The sequence below is a fragment of the Nothobranchius furzeri genome, unplaced genomic scaffold, assembly GCF_043380555.1.
Source record: "Nothobranchius furzeri strain GRZ-AD unplaced genomic scaffold, NfurGRZ-RIMD1 Scf118, whole genome shotgun sequence".
In the NCBI taxonomy this organism is placed as follows: Eukaryota; Metazoa; Chordata; class Actinopteri; order Cyprinodontiformes; family Nothobranchiidae; genus Nothobranchius; species Nothobranchius furzeri.
The window spans coordinates 15,001-25,000 of NW_027223134.1; positions in this window are offsets into that span (position 1 = coordinate 15,001).

Below are 10,000 nucleotides of genomic sequence, written 5' to 3' on the forward strand. Positions count from 1 at the left end.
TGCACTCATGGTCATCCGACAGAGGGACTTTGAAAATTTTCCTGCACTCATGGTCATCCTACGAGGACACTTTGAAAATAAACACGACACTCTGGTCATCCTGTGGAGAGAGGACAAGAGGGTGGATCACGGTGGGACTGCCGTGACCCTAAGCTGCTATTGAGGCATCAACCTGGGATGAGCTGGGGTCTGACATCCCCCTGTTGCCATGGAGGTCTAAAGGATGACCATTAGTTGTGGTTCTCGCCCCGGGACTTGGGTCAGAGTACAGCCGAAGTGGAGCACTTGTGTCGGACTAGGGAGGCTGTGCCGTGCCCCCTGGAGGTCTAAAGGATGACCAGTAGTTGTGGTTCTCGCCCCGGGACTTGGGTCAGAGTATAGCCCAAGTGGAGCACTTGTGTCGGCCTAGGGAGGCTCTGCCGTGCCCCATGGAGGTCTAAAGGATGACCATGAGGTCAAAAGGATGACCAGTAGTTGTGGTTCTCGCCCCGGGACTTGGGTCAGAGTATAGCCCAAGTGGAGCACTTGTGTCGGACTAGGGAGGCTGTGCCGTGCCCCCTGGAGGTCTAAAGGATGACCAGTAGTTGTGGTTCTCGCCCCGGGACTTGGGTCAGAGTATAGCCCAAGTGGAGCACTTGGGTCGGACTAGGGAGGCTGTGTCGTGCCCCCTGGAGGTCTAAAGGATGACCAGTAGTTGTGGTTCTCGCCCCGGGACTTGGGTCAGAGAATAGCCCAAGTGGAGCACTTGTGTCGGACTAGGGAGGCTGTGCCGTGCCCCCTGGAGGTCTAAAGGATGACCAGTAGTTGTGGTTCTCGCCCCGGGACTTGGGTCAGAGTATAGCCCAAGTGGAGCACTTGTGTCGGACTAGGGAGGCTGTGCCGTGCCCCCTGGAGGTCTAAAGGATGACCAGTAGTTGTGGTTCTCGCCCCGGGTCGTGGGTCCGAGTATAGCCCAAGTGGAGCACTTGTGTCGGACTAGGGAGGCTGTGCCGTGCCCCCTGGAGGTCTAAAGGATGACCAGTAGTTGTGGTTCTCGCCCCGGGACTTGGGTCAGAGTATAGCCCAAGTGGAGCACTTGTGTCGGACTAGGGAGGCTGTGCCGTGCCCCCTGGAGGTCTAAAGGATGACCAGTAGTTGTGGTTCTCGCCCCGGGACTTGGGTCAGAGTTTAGCCCAAGTGGAGCACTTGTGTCGGTCTAGGGAGGCTGTGCCGGGCCCCCTGGAGGTCTAAAGGATGACCATTAGTTGTGGTTCTCGCCCCGGGACTTGGGTCAGAGTATAGCCCAAGTGGAGCACTTGTGTCGGCCTAGGGAGGCTGTGCCGGGCCCCACTGGAGGTCTAAAGGATGACCATTAGTTGTGGTTCTCGCCCCGGGACTTGGGTCAGAGTATAGCCCAAGTGGAGCACTTGTGTCGGACTAGGGAGGCTGTGCCGGGCCCCCTGGAGGTCTAAAGGATGACCAGTAGTTGTGGTTCTCGCCCCGGGACTTGGGTCCGAGTATAGCCCAAGTGGAGCACTTGTGTCGGACTAGGGAGGCTGTGCCGTGCCCCCTGGAGGTCTAAAGGATGACCAGTAGTTGTGGTTCTCACCCCGGGTCGTGGGTCCGAGTATAGCCCAAGTGGAGCACTTGTGTCGGACTAGGGAGGCTGTGCCGTGCCCCCTGGAGGTCTAAAGGATGACCAGTAGTTGTGGTTCTCACCCCGGGTCGTGGGTCCGAGTCTGGCCCGAGTAGAGCACTTTGGTCGGCTACCGGGGGGTGTGCCGTGCCCCCTGGAGGTCTAAAGGATGACCAGTAGTTGTGGTTCTCGCCCCGGGACTTGGGTCCGAGTATAGCCCAAGTGGAGCACTTGTGTCGGACTAGGGAGGCTGTGCCGTGCCCCCTGGAGGTCTAAAGGATGACCAGTAGTTGTGGTTCTCACCCCGGGTCGTGGGTCCGAGTATAGCCCAAGTGGAGCACTTGTGTCAGACTAGGGAGGCTGTGCCGTGCCCCCTGGAGGTCTAAAGGATGACCAGTAGTTGTGGTTCTCACCCCGGGTCGTGGGTCCGAGTCTGGCCCGAGTAGAGCACTTTGGTCGGCTACCGGGGGGTGTGCCGTGCCCCCTGGAGGTCTAAAGGATGACCAGTAGTTGTGGTTCTCGCCCCGGGACTTGGGTCAGAGAATAGCCCAAGTGGAGCACTTGTGTCGGACTAGGGAGGCTGTGCCGTGCCCCCTGGAGGTCTAAAGGATGACCAGTAGTTGTGGTTCTCGCCCCGGGACTTGGGTCAGAGTATAGCCCAAGTGGAGCACTTGTGTCGGACTAGGGAGGCTGTGCCGTGCCCCCTGGAGGTCTAAAGGATGACCAGTAGTTGTGGTTCTCGCCCCGGGTCGTGGGTCCGAGTATAGCCCAAGTGGAGCACTTGTGTCGGACTAGGGAGGCTGTGCCGTGCCCCCTGGAGGTCTAAAGGATGACCAGTAGTTGTGGTTCTCGCCCCGGGACTTGGGTCAGAGTATAGCCCAAGTGGAGCACTTGTGTCGGACTAGGGAGGCTGTGCCGTGCCCCCTGGAGGTCTAAAGGATGACCAGTAGTTGTGGTTCTCGCCCCGGGACTTGGGTCAGAGTTTAGCCCAAGTGGAGCACTTGTGTCGGTCTAGGGAGGCTGTGCCGGGCCCCCTGGAGGTCTAAAGGATGACCATTAGTTGTGGTTCTCGCCCCGGGACTTGGGTCAGAGTATAGCCCAAGTGGAGCACTTGTGTCGGCCTAGGGAGGCTGTGCCGGGCCCCACTGGAGGTCTAAAGGATGACCATTAGTTGTGGTTCTCGCCCCGGGACTTGGGTCAGAGTATAGCCCAAGTGGAGCACTTGTGTCGGACTAGGGAGGCTGTGCCGGGCCCCCTGGAGGTCTAAAGGATGACCAGTAGTTGTGGTTCTCGCCCCGGGACTTGGGTCCGAGTATAGCCCAAGTGGAGCACTTGTGTCGGACTAGGGAGGCTGTGCCGTGCCCCCTGGAGGTCTAAAGGATGACCAGTAGTTGTGGTTCTCACCCCGGGTCGTGGGTCCGAGTATAGCCCAAGTGGAGCACTTGTGTCGGACTAGGGAGGCTGTGCCGTGCCCCCTGGAGGTCTAAAGGATGACCAGTAGTTGTGGTTCTCACCCCGGGTCGTGGGTCCGAGTCTGGCCCGAGTAGAGCACTTTGGTCGGCTACCGGGGGGTGTGCCGTGCCCCCTGGAGGTCTAAAGGATGACCAGTAGTTGTGGTTCTCGCCCCGGGACTTGGGTCCGAGTATAGCCCAAGTGGAGCACTTGTGTCGGACTAGGGAGGCTGTGCCGTGCCCCCTGGAGGTCTAAAGGATGACCAGTAGTTGTGGTTCTCACCCCGGGTCGTGGGTCCGAGTATAGCCCAAGTGGAGCACTTGTGTCAGACTAGGGAGGCTGTGCCGTGCCCCCTGGAGGTCTAAAGGATGACCAGTAGTTGTGGTTCTCACCCCAGGTCGTGGATCCGAGTCTGGCCCGAGTAGAGCACTTTGGTCGGCTACCGGGGGGTGTGCCGTGCCCCCTGGAGGTCTAAAGGATGACCAGTAGTTGTGGTTCTCGCCCCGGGACTTGGGTCAGAGTATAGCCCAAGTGGAGCACTTGTGTCGGACTAGGGAGGCTGTGCCGTGCCCCCCGGAGGTCTAAAGGATGACCATGAGGTCAAAAGGATGACCAGTAGTTGTGGTTCTCGCCCCGGGACTTGGGTCAGAGTATAGCCCAAGTGGAGCACTTGTGTCGGCCTAGGGAGGCTGTGCCGGGCCCCCTGGAGGTCTAAAGGATGACCAGTAGTTGTGGTTCTCGCACCGGGACTTGGGTCAGAGTACAGCCAAAGTGGAGCACTTGTGTCGGTCTAGGGAGGCTGTGCCGGGCCCCCTGGAGGTCTAAAGGATGACCAGTAGTTGTGGTTCTCGCCCCGGGCCGTGGGTCTGAGTATGGCCCAAGTGGGGCACTTGCGTCGGACTGGGGAGGCTCTGCCGCGCCCCCTGGAGGTCAAAAGGATGACCAGTAGTTGTGGTTCTCACCCCGGGTCGTGGGTCCGAGTCTGGCCCGAGTAGATCACTTTGGTCGGCTACCGGGGGGTGTGCCGTGCCCCCTGGAGCCATGGGAGTGAGCTCCAGCAGACTGGTATTTTTCGGAGAACCAGGCCCACACTCCTCAGACTTTGTGCCCAGGGACAGGCCACCAAAATCGGCCGCGGCTCGTGCACTTTGCCCCTGCGTTTCTCCCAGAACCAGAGCCGGAAAAATCCCAAAATTGATGCCCAGAGATAGTCGACTCTGCCTGGAATAGATTGCCACCCAAACCCGCCAACTCACGCTGGTTTTCCGATGGCCTCACCTACTAACCCGAGCATGGTCATCGCTCGCACCTTCCAAAACCTCCAGGGGCGCAGGCACTTTTCATTTACTGGCCATAAGGCCGACCGCCTTAAGCGTTAAGCGATAAGCGAAAGGCTTAGTTTGGACTTAGTTTTTGGAGCGACGAGGTCGCCGTTTTGTCAATTCTGAACCGATTTTCACGCGGTTTTCGACTGCCTGCGCCTGGGGAGCCGCCCAGAAGCCCCAGGCAGTGTTCTGGGTGGACTTCCGGACCGGTCCGGACCCGGTACCGGCCGGGGGAACCGCACCACGCCTCTCGGGCGTTTCTACACCGATTTTCGCGGGGTTTTCGACTGCATAGACGGGGCCACCTGCTGCAGGGCCCGAGGGAGGGCCTGCCTGAGCTGGGTCCGACGCAGGGCCCGGTTCCTGGAGCCCGCTGGGGGGGGGGGGGGGGGGGGGGGTTCTCTAAGGCTCACGGCGGGCTGCTGAGGGGCCGGATCGGATGCAGACAGGCGCTCCTCTGCCCAGGTCTTTGCTCCCCTGCCCCACTAGGAATGGAAGACACACTGCCAACAGCTTCTGGAGGGTGATGGGCCCTGCTGCAGACCAGGTCCGACCCAGGTTTCAGCTATCCCACCCCGCAGGGACTTAAAGACACACTGCCATCAGCTTCTGGAGGCTGCTGAGCTCTACTATAGAGCAGGTCCGACCCAGGTTTCAGCTCCTGCAGCCCACTAGGACTTAAACACACACTGCCATCAGCGTCTGGATGGTGATGGGCCCTGCTGCAGACCAGGTCCGACCCAGGTATCAGCTCCTGCACCCCGCAGGGAATTGAAGACACACTGCCATCAGCTTCTGGAGGCTGCTGAGCTCTGCTATAGACCAGGTCCGACCCAGGTTTCAGCTCCTGCACCCCGCAGGGAACTAAACACACACTGCCATCTGCAACTGGAGGCTGCTGAGCCCTGCTGCAGACCAGGTCCGACCCAGGTTATGGCTCTCCCACCCCCCTGGGACTTAAACACACACAGCCATCAGCTTCTGGATGGTGATGGGCCCTGCTGCAGACCAGGTCCGACCCAGGTTTCTGCTCCTCAACCCCGCAGGGAATTAAAGACACACTGCCATCAGCTTCTGGAGGCTGCTGAGCTCCGCTGCAGGCCAGGTCCGACCCAGGTTACAGCTCTCCCACCCCGCAGGGAATTAAAGACACACTGCCATCAGCTTCTCGATGCTGCTGAGGCCTGCTATAGACCAGGTCCGACCCAGGTTTCTGCTCCTGCACCCCGCATGGACTTAAACCCACACTGCCATCGGATTCTGGAGGCTGCTGAGCCCTGATGCAGACCAGGTCCGACCCAAGTTTCAGCTCTCCCACCCCGCAGGGGATCAAACACACACTGCCATCAGCTGCTGGAGGCTGCTGAGCTCTGCTATAGACCAGGTCCGACCCAGGTTTCAGCTCTCCCACCAGGCAGGGACTTAAACACACACTGCCATCAGCTGCTGGAGGCTGCTGAGCTCTGCCATAGACCAGGTCCGACCCAGGTTTCAGCTCCTGCACCCCGCAGGGACTTAAACACACGCAGCCATCAGCTGCTGGAGGCTGCTGAGCTCTGCTATAGACCAGGTCCGACCCAGGTTTCAGCTCTCACACCAGGCAGGGACTTAAACACACACTGCCGTCAGCTTCTGGAGGCTGCTGAGCCCTGCTGCAGACCAGGTCCGACCCAGGTCTCAGCTCTCCCACCCCGCAGGGACTTAAACACACACTGATATCAGCTTCTGGAGGCTGCTGAGCTCTTCTATAGACCAGGTGCGACCCAGGTTTCTGCTCCTCCACCCCGCAGGGAACTAAACACACACTGCCATCAGCTTCTGGAGGCTGCTGAGCTCTGTTACAGACCAGGTCCGACCCAGGTTTCAGCTCTCCCACCAGGCAGGGTCTTAAAGACACACCGCCATCAGCGTCTGGAGGCTGCGGAGCTCTACTATAGACCAGGTCCGACCCAGGTTTCAGCTCCTCCACCCCGCCATAAGCTGCTGGAGGCTGGCTTCCGCTCCTCCACCCCGCCATCAGCTGCTGGGGGCTGGCTGGCTGCTGGAGGCTGGCTGCTGCTGCTGCTGCTCCTCCACCACGCCATCAGCAGCTGGAGGCTGCTGAGCTCTGCTATAGACCAGGTCCGACCCAGGTTTCAGCTCTCCCACCAGGCAGGGACTTAAACACACACTGCCATCAGCAACTGGAGGCTGCTGAGCTCTGCTGCAGACCAGGTCCGACCCAGCTTTCAGCTCCTGCACCCCGCAGGGACTTAAACACACACTGCCACCAGCTTCTGGAGGGTGATGGGCCCTGCTGTGGACCAGGTCCGACCCGGATATCAGCTCTCCCACCAGGCAGGGACTTAAACACACACTGCAATCAGCTGCTGGAGGCTGCTGAGCTCTTCTATAGACCAGGTCCGACCCAGGTTTCAGCTCTCCTACCAGGCAGGGACTTAAACACACACTGCCATCAGCTTCTGGAGGCTGCCGAGCCCTGCTGCAGACCATGTCCGACCCAGGTTTCAGCTCTCCCACCAGGCAGGGACTTAGAGGCACGCTGCCATCAGCTTCTGGAGGCTGCTGAGCTCTGCCATAGACCAGGTCCGACCCAGGTTTCAGCTCCTGCACCCCGCAGGGACTTAAACACACGCAGCCATCAGCTGCTGGAGGCTGCTGAGCTCTGCTATAGACCAGGTCCGACCCAGGTTTCAGCTCTCCCACCAGGCAGGGACTTAGAGGCACGCTGCCATCAGCTTCTGGAGGCTGCTGAGCTCTGCCATAGACCAGGTCCGACCCAGGTTTCAGCTCCTGCACCCCGCAGGGACTTAAACACACGCAGCCATCAGCTGCTGGAGGCTGCTGAGCTCTGCTATAGACCAGGTCCGACCCAGGTTTCAGCTCTCACACCAGGCAGGGACTTAAACACACACTGCCATCAGCTGCTGGAGGCTGCTGAGCTCTGCTATAGACCAGGTCCGACCCAGGTTTCTGCTCCTCCACCCCGCAGGGAATTAAAGACACACTGCCATCAGCTTCTGGATGGTGATGGGCCCTGCTGCAGACCAAGTCCGACCCGGGTTACAGCTCTCCCACCAGGCAGGGAATTAAACACACACTGCCATCAGCTTCTGCTGGCTGCTGAGCTCTGCTGCAGACCAGGTCCGACCCAGGTTTCAGCTCCTGCACCCCGCAGGGAACTAAACACACACTGCCATCACCTTCTGCTGGCTGCTGAGCCCTGCTGCAGACCAGGTCCGACCCAGGTTTCAGCTCCTGCACCCCGCAGTGGATTAAAGACACACTGCCATCAGGTTCTGGAGGCTGCTGAGCTCTGCTGCAGACCAGGTCCGACCCAGGTTATGGCTCTCCCACCCCGCAGGGACTTAAACACACACCGCCGTCAGCTTCTGGATGGTGATGGGCCCTGCTGCAGACCAGGTCCGACCCACGTTTCAGCTCTCCCACCCCGCAGGGGATGAAACACACACTGCCATCAGCTTCTGGAGGCTGCTGAGCTCTGCTAAAGACCAGGTCCGACCCAGCTTTCAGCTCTCCCACCAGGCAGGGAGTTAAAGACACACTGTCATCGGCTTCTGGAGGGTGCTGAGCCCTGCTGCACACCAAGTCTGACCCAGGTTTCAGCTCATCCACCCCGCAGGGACCTAAACACACACTGCCATCAGCTTCTGAGTGGTAATGGGCCCTGCTGCAGACCAGGTCCGACCCAGGTTTCAGCTCCTCCACCCCGCCATCACCAGCTGGAGGCTGGCTGCTGCTCCTGCACCCTGCCATCAGCTGCTGGAGGCTTCTGTTCCTCCACCCCGCCATCAGCAGCTGGAGGCTGGCTGCTGGAGGCTGGCTGCTGCTCCTCCACCCCGCCATCAGCTGCTGGAGGCTGGCTGCTGCTCCTGCACCCCGCCATCAGCTGCTGGAGGCTGGCTGCTGGAGGCTGGCTGCAGCTCCTCCACCCCACCATCAGCTGCTGGACGCTGGCTGCAGCTCCTGCACCCCGCCATCAGCTGCTGGAGGCTGGCTTCTGCTCCTCCACCCCGCCATCAGCTGATGGAGGCTGCCTGCTTCTCCACCCCGCCATCACTAGCTGGAGGCTGGCTGCTGGAGGCTGGCTGCAGCTCCTCCACCCCGCCATCAGCTGCTGGAGGCTGGCTGCTGCTCCTGCACCCCGCCATCAGCTGCTGGAGGCTGGCTGCTGCTCCTCCACCCAACCATCAGCTGCTGGACGCTGGCTGCAGCTCCTCCACCCCACCATCAGCTGCTGGACGCTGGCTGCAGCTCCTCCACCCCGCCATCAGCTGCTGGAGGCTGCCTGCAGCTCCTGCACCCCGCCATCAGCTGCTGGAGGCTGCCTGCAGCTCCTGCACCCCGCCATCACCAGCTGGAGGCTGGCTTCTGCTCCTACACCCCGCCATCAGCTGATGGAGGCTGCCTGCTTCTCCACCCCGCCATCACTAGCTGGAGGCTGGCTGCTGGAGGCTGGCTGCAGCTCCTCCACCCCACCATCAGCTGCTGGACGCTGGCTGCAGCTCCTGCACCCCGCCATCAGCTGCTGGAGGCTGCCTGCAGCTCCTGCACCCCGCCATCACCAGCTGGAGGCTGGCTTCTGCTCCTCCACCCCGCCATCAGCTGATGGAGGCTGCCTGCTTCTCCACCCCGCCATCACTAGCTGGAGGCTGGCTGCTGGAGGCTGGCTGCAGCTCCTCCACCCCGCCATCAGCTGCTGGAGGCTGGCTGCTGCTCCTCCACCCAACCATCAGCTGCTGGACGCTGGCTGCAGCTCCTCCACCCCACCATCAGCTGCTGGACGCTGGCTGCAGCTCCTCCACCCCACCATCAGCTGCTGGACGCTGGCTGCAGCTCCTCCACCCCGCCATCACCAGCTGGAGGCTGCCTGCTGCTCCTCCACCCCGCCATCAGCTGATGGACGCTGGCTGCAGCTCCTCCACCCCGCCATCTGCTGCTGGAGGCTGGCTGGCCGCTGGAGGCTGGCTGCTGCTCCCACACACCGCCATCAGCTGCTGGAGGCTGGCTGGCTGCTGGAGGCTGGCTGCTGCTGCTCCTCCTCCCCGCCATCACCAGCTGGAGGCTGGCTGCTGCTCCTACACCCCGCCATCAGCTGATGGAGGCTGCCTGCTCCTCCGCCCCGCCATCACCAGCTGGAGGCTGGCTGCTGGAGGCTGGCTGCAGCTCCTTCACCCCGCCATCACCAGCTGGAGGCTGGCTTCTGCTCCTGCACCCCGCCATCAGCTGCTGGAGGCTGGCTTCTGCTCCTCCACCCCGCCACCAGCTGCTGGAGGCTGGCTGCTGCTCCTGCACCCCGCCATCAGCTGCTGGAGGCTTCTGTTCCTCCACCCCGCCATCAGCAGCTGGAGGCTGGCTGCTGGAGGCTGGCTGCTGCTCCTCCACCCCGCCATCAGCTGATGGACGCTGGCTGCAGCTCCTCCACCCCGCCATCACCAGCTGGAGGCTGCCTGCTGCTCCTCCACCCCGCCATCAGCTGCTGGAGGCTGGCTGCTGCTCCTGCACCCTGCCATCAGCTGCTGGAGGCTGGCTGCTGCTCCTCCACCCCACCATGACCTGCTGGAGGCTGGCTGCAGCTCCTCCACCC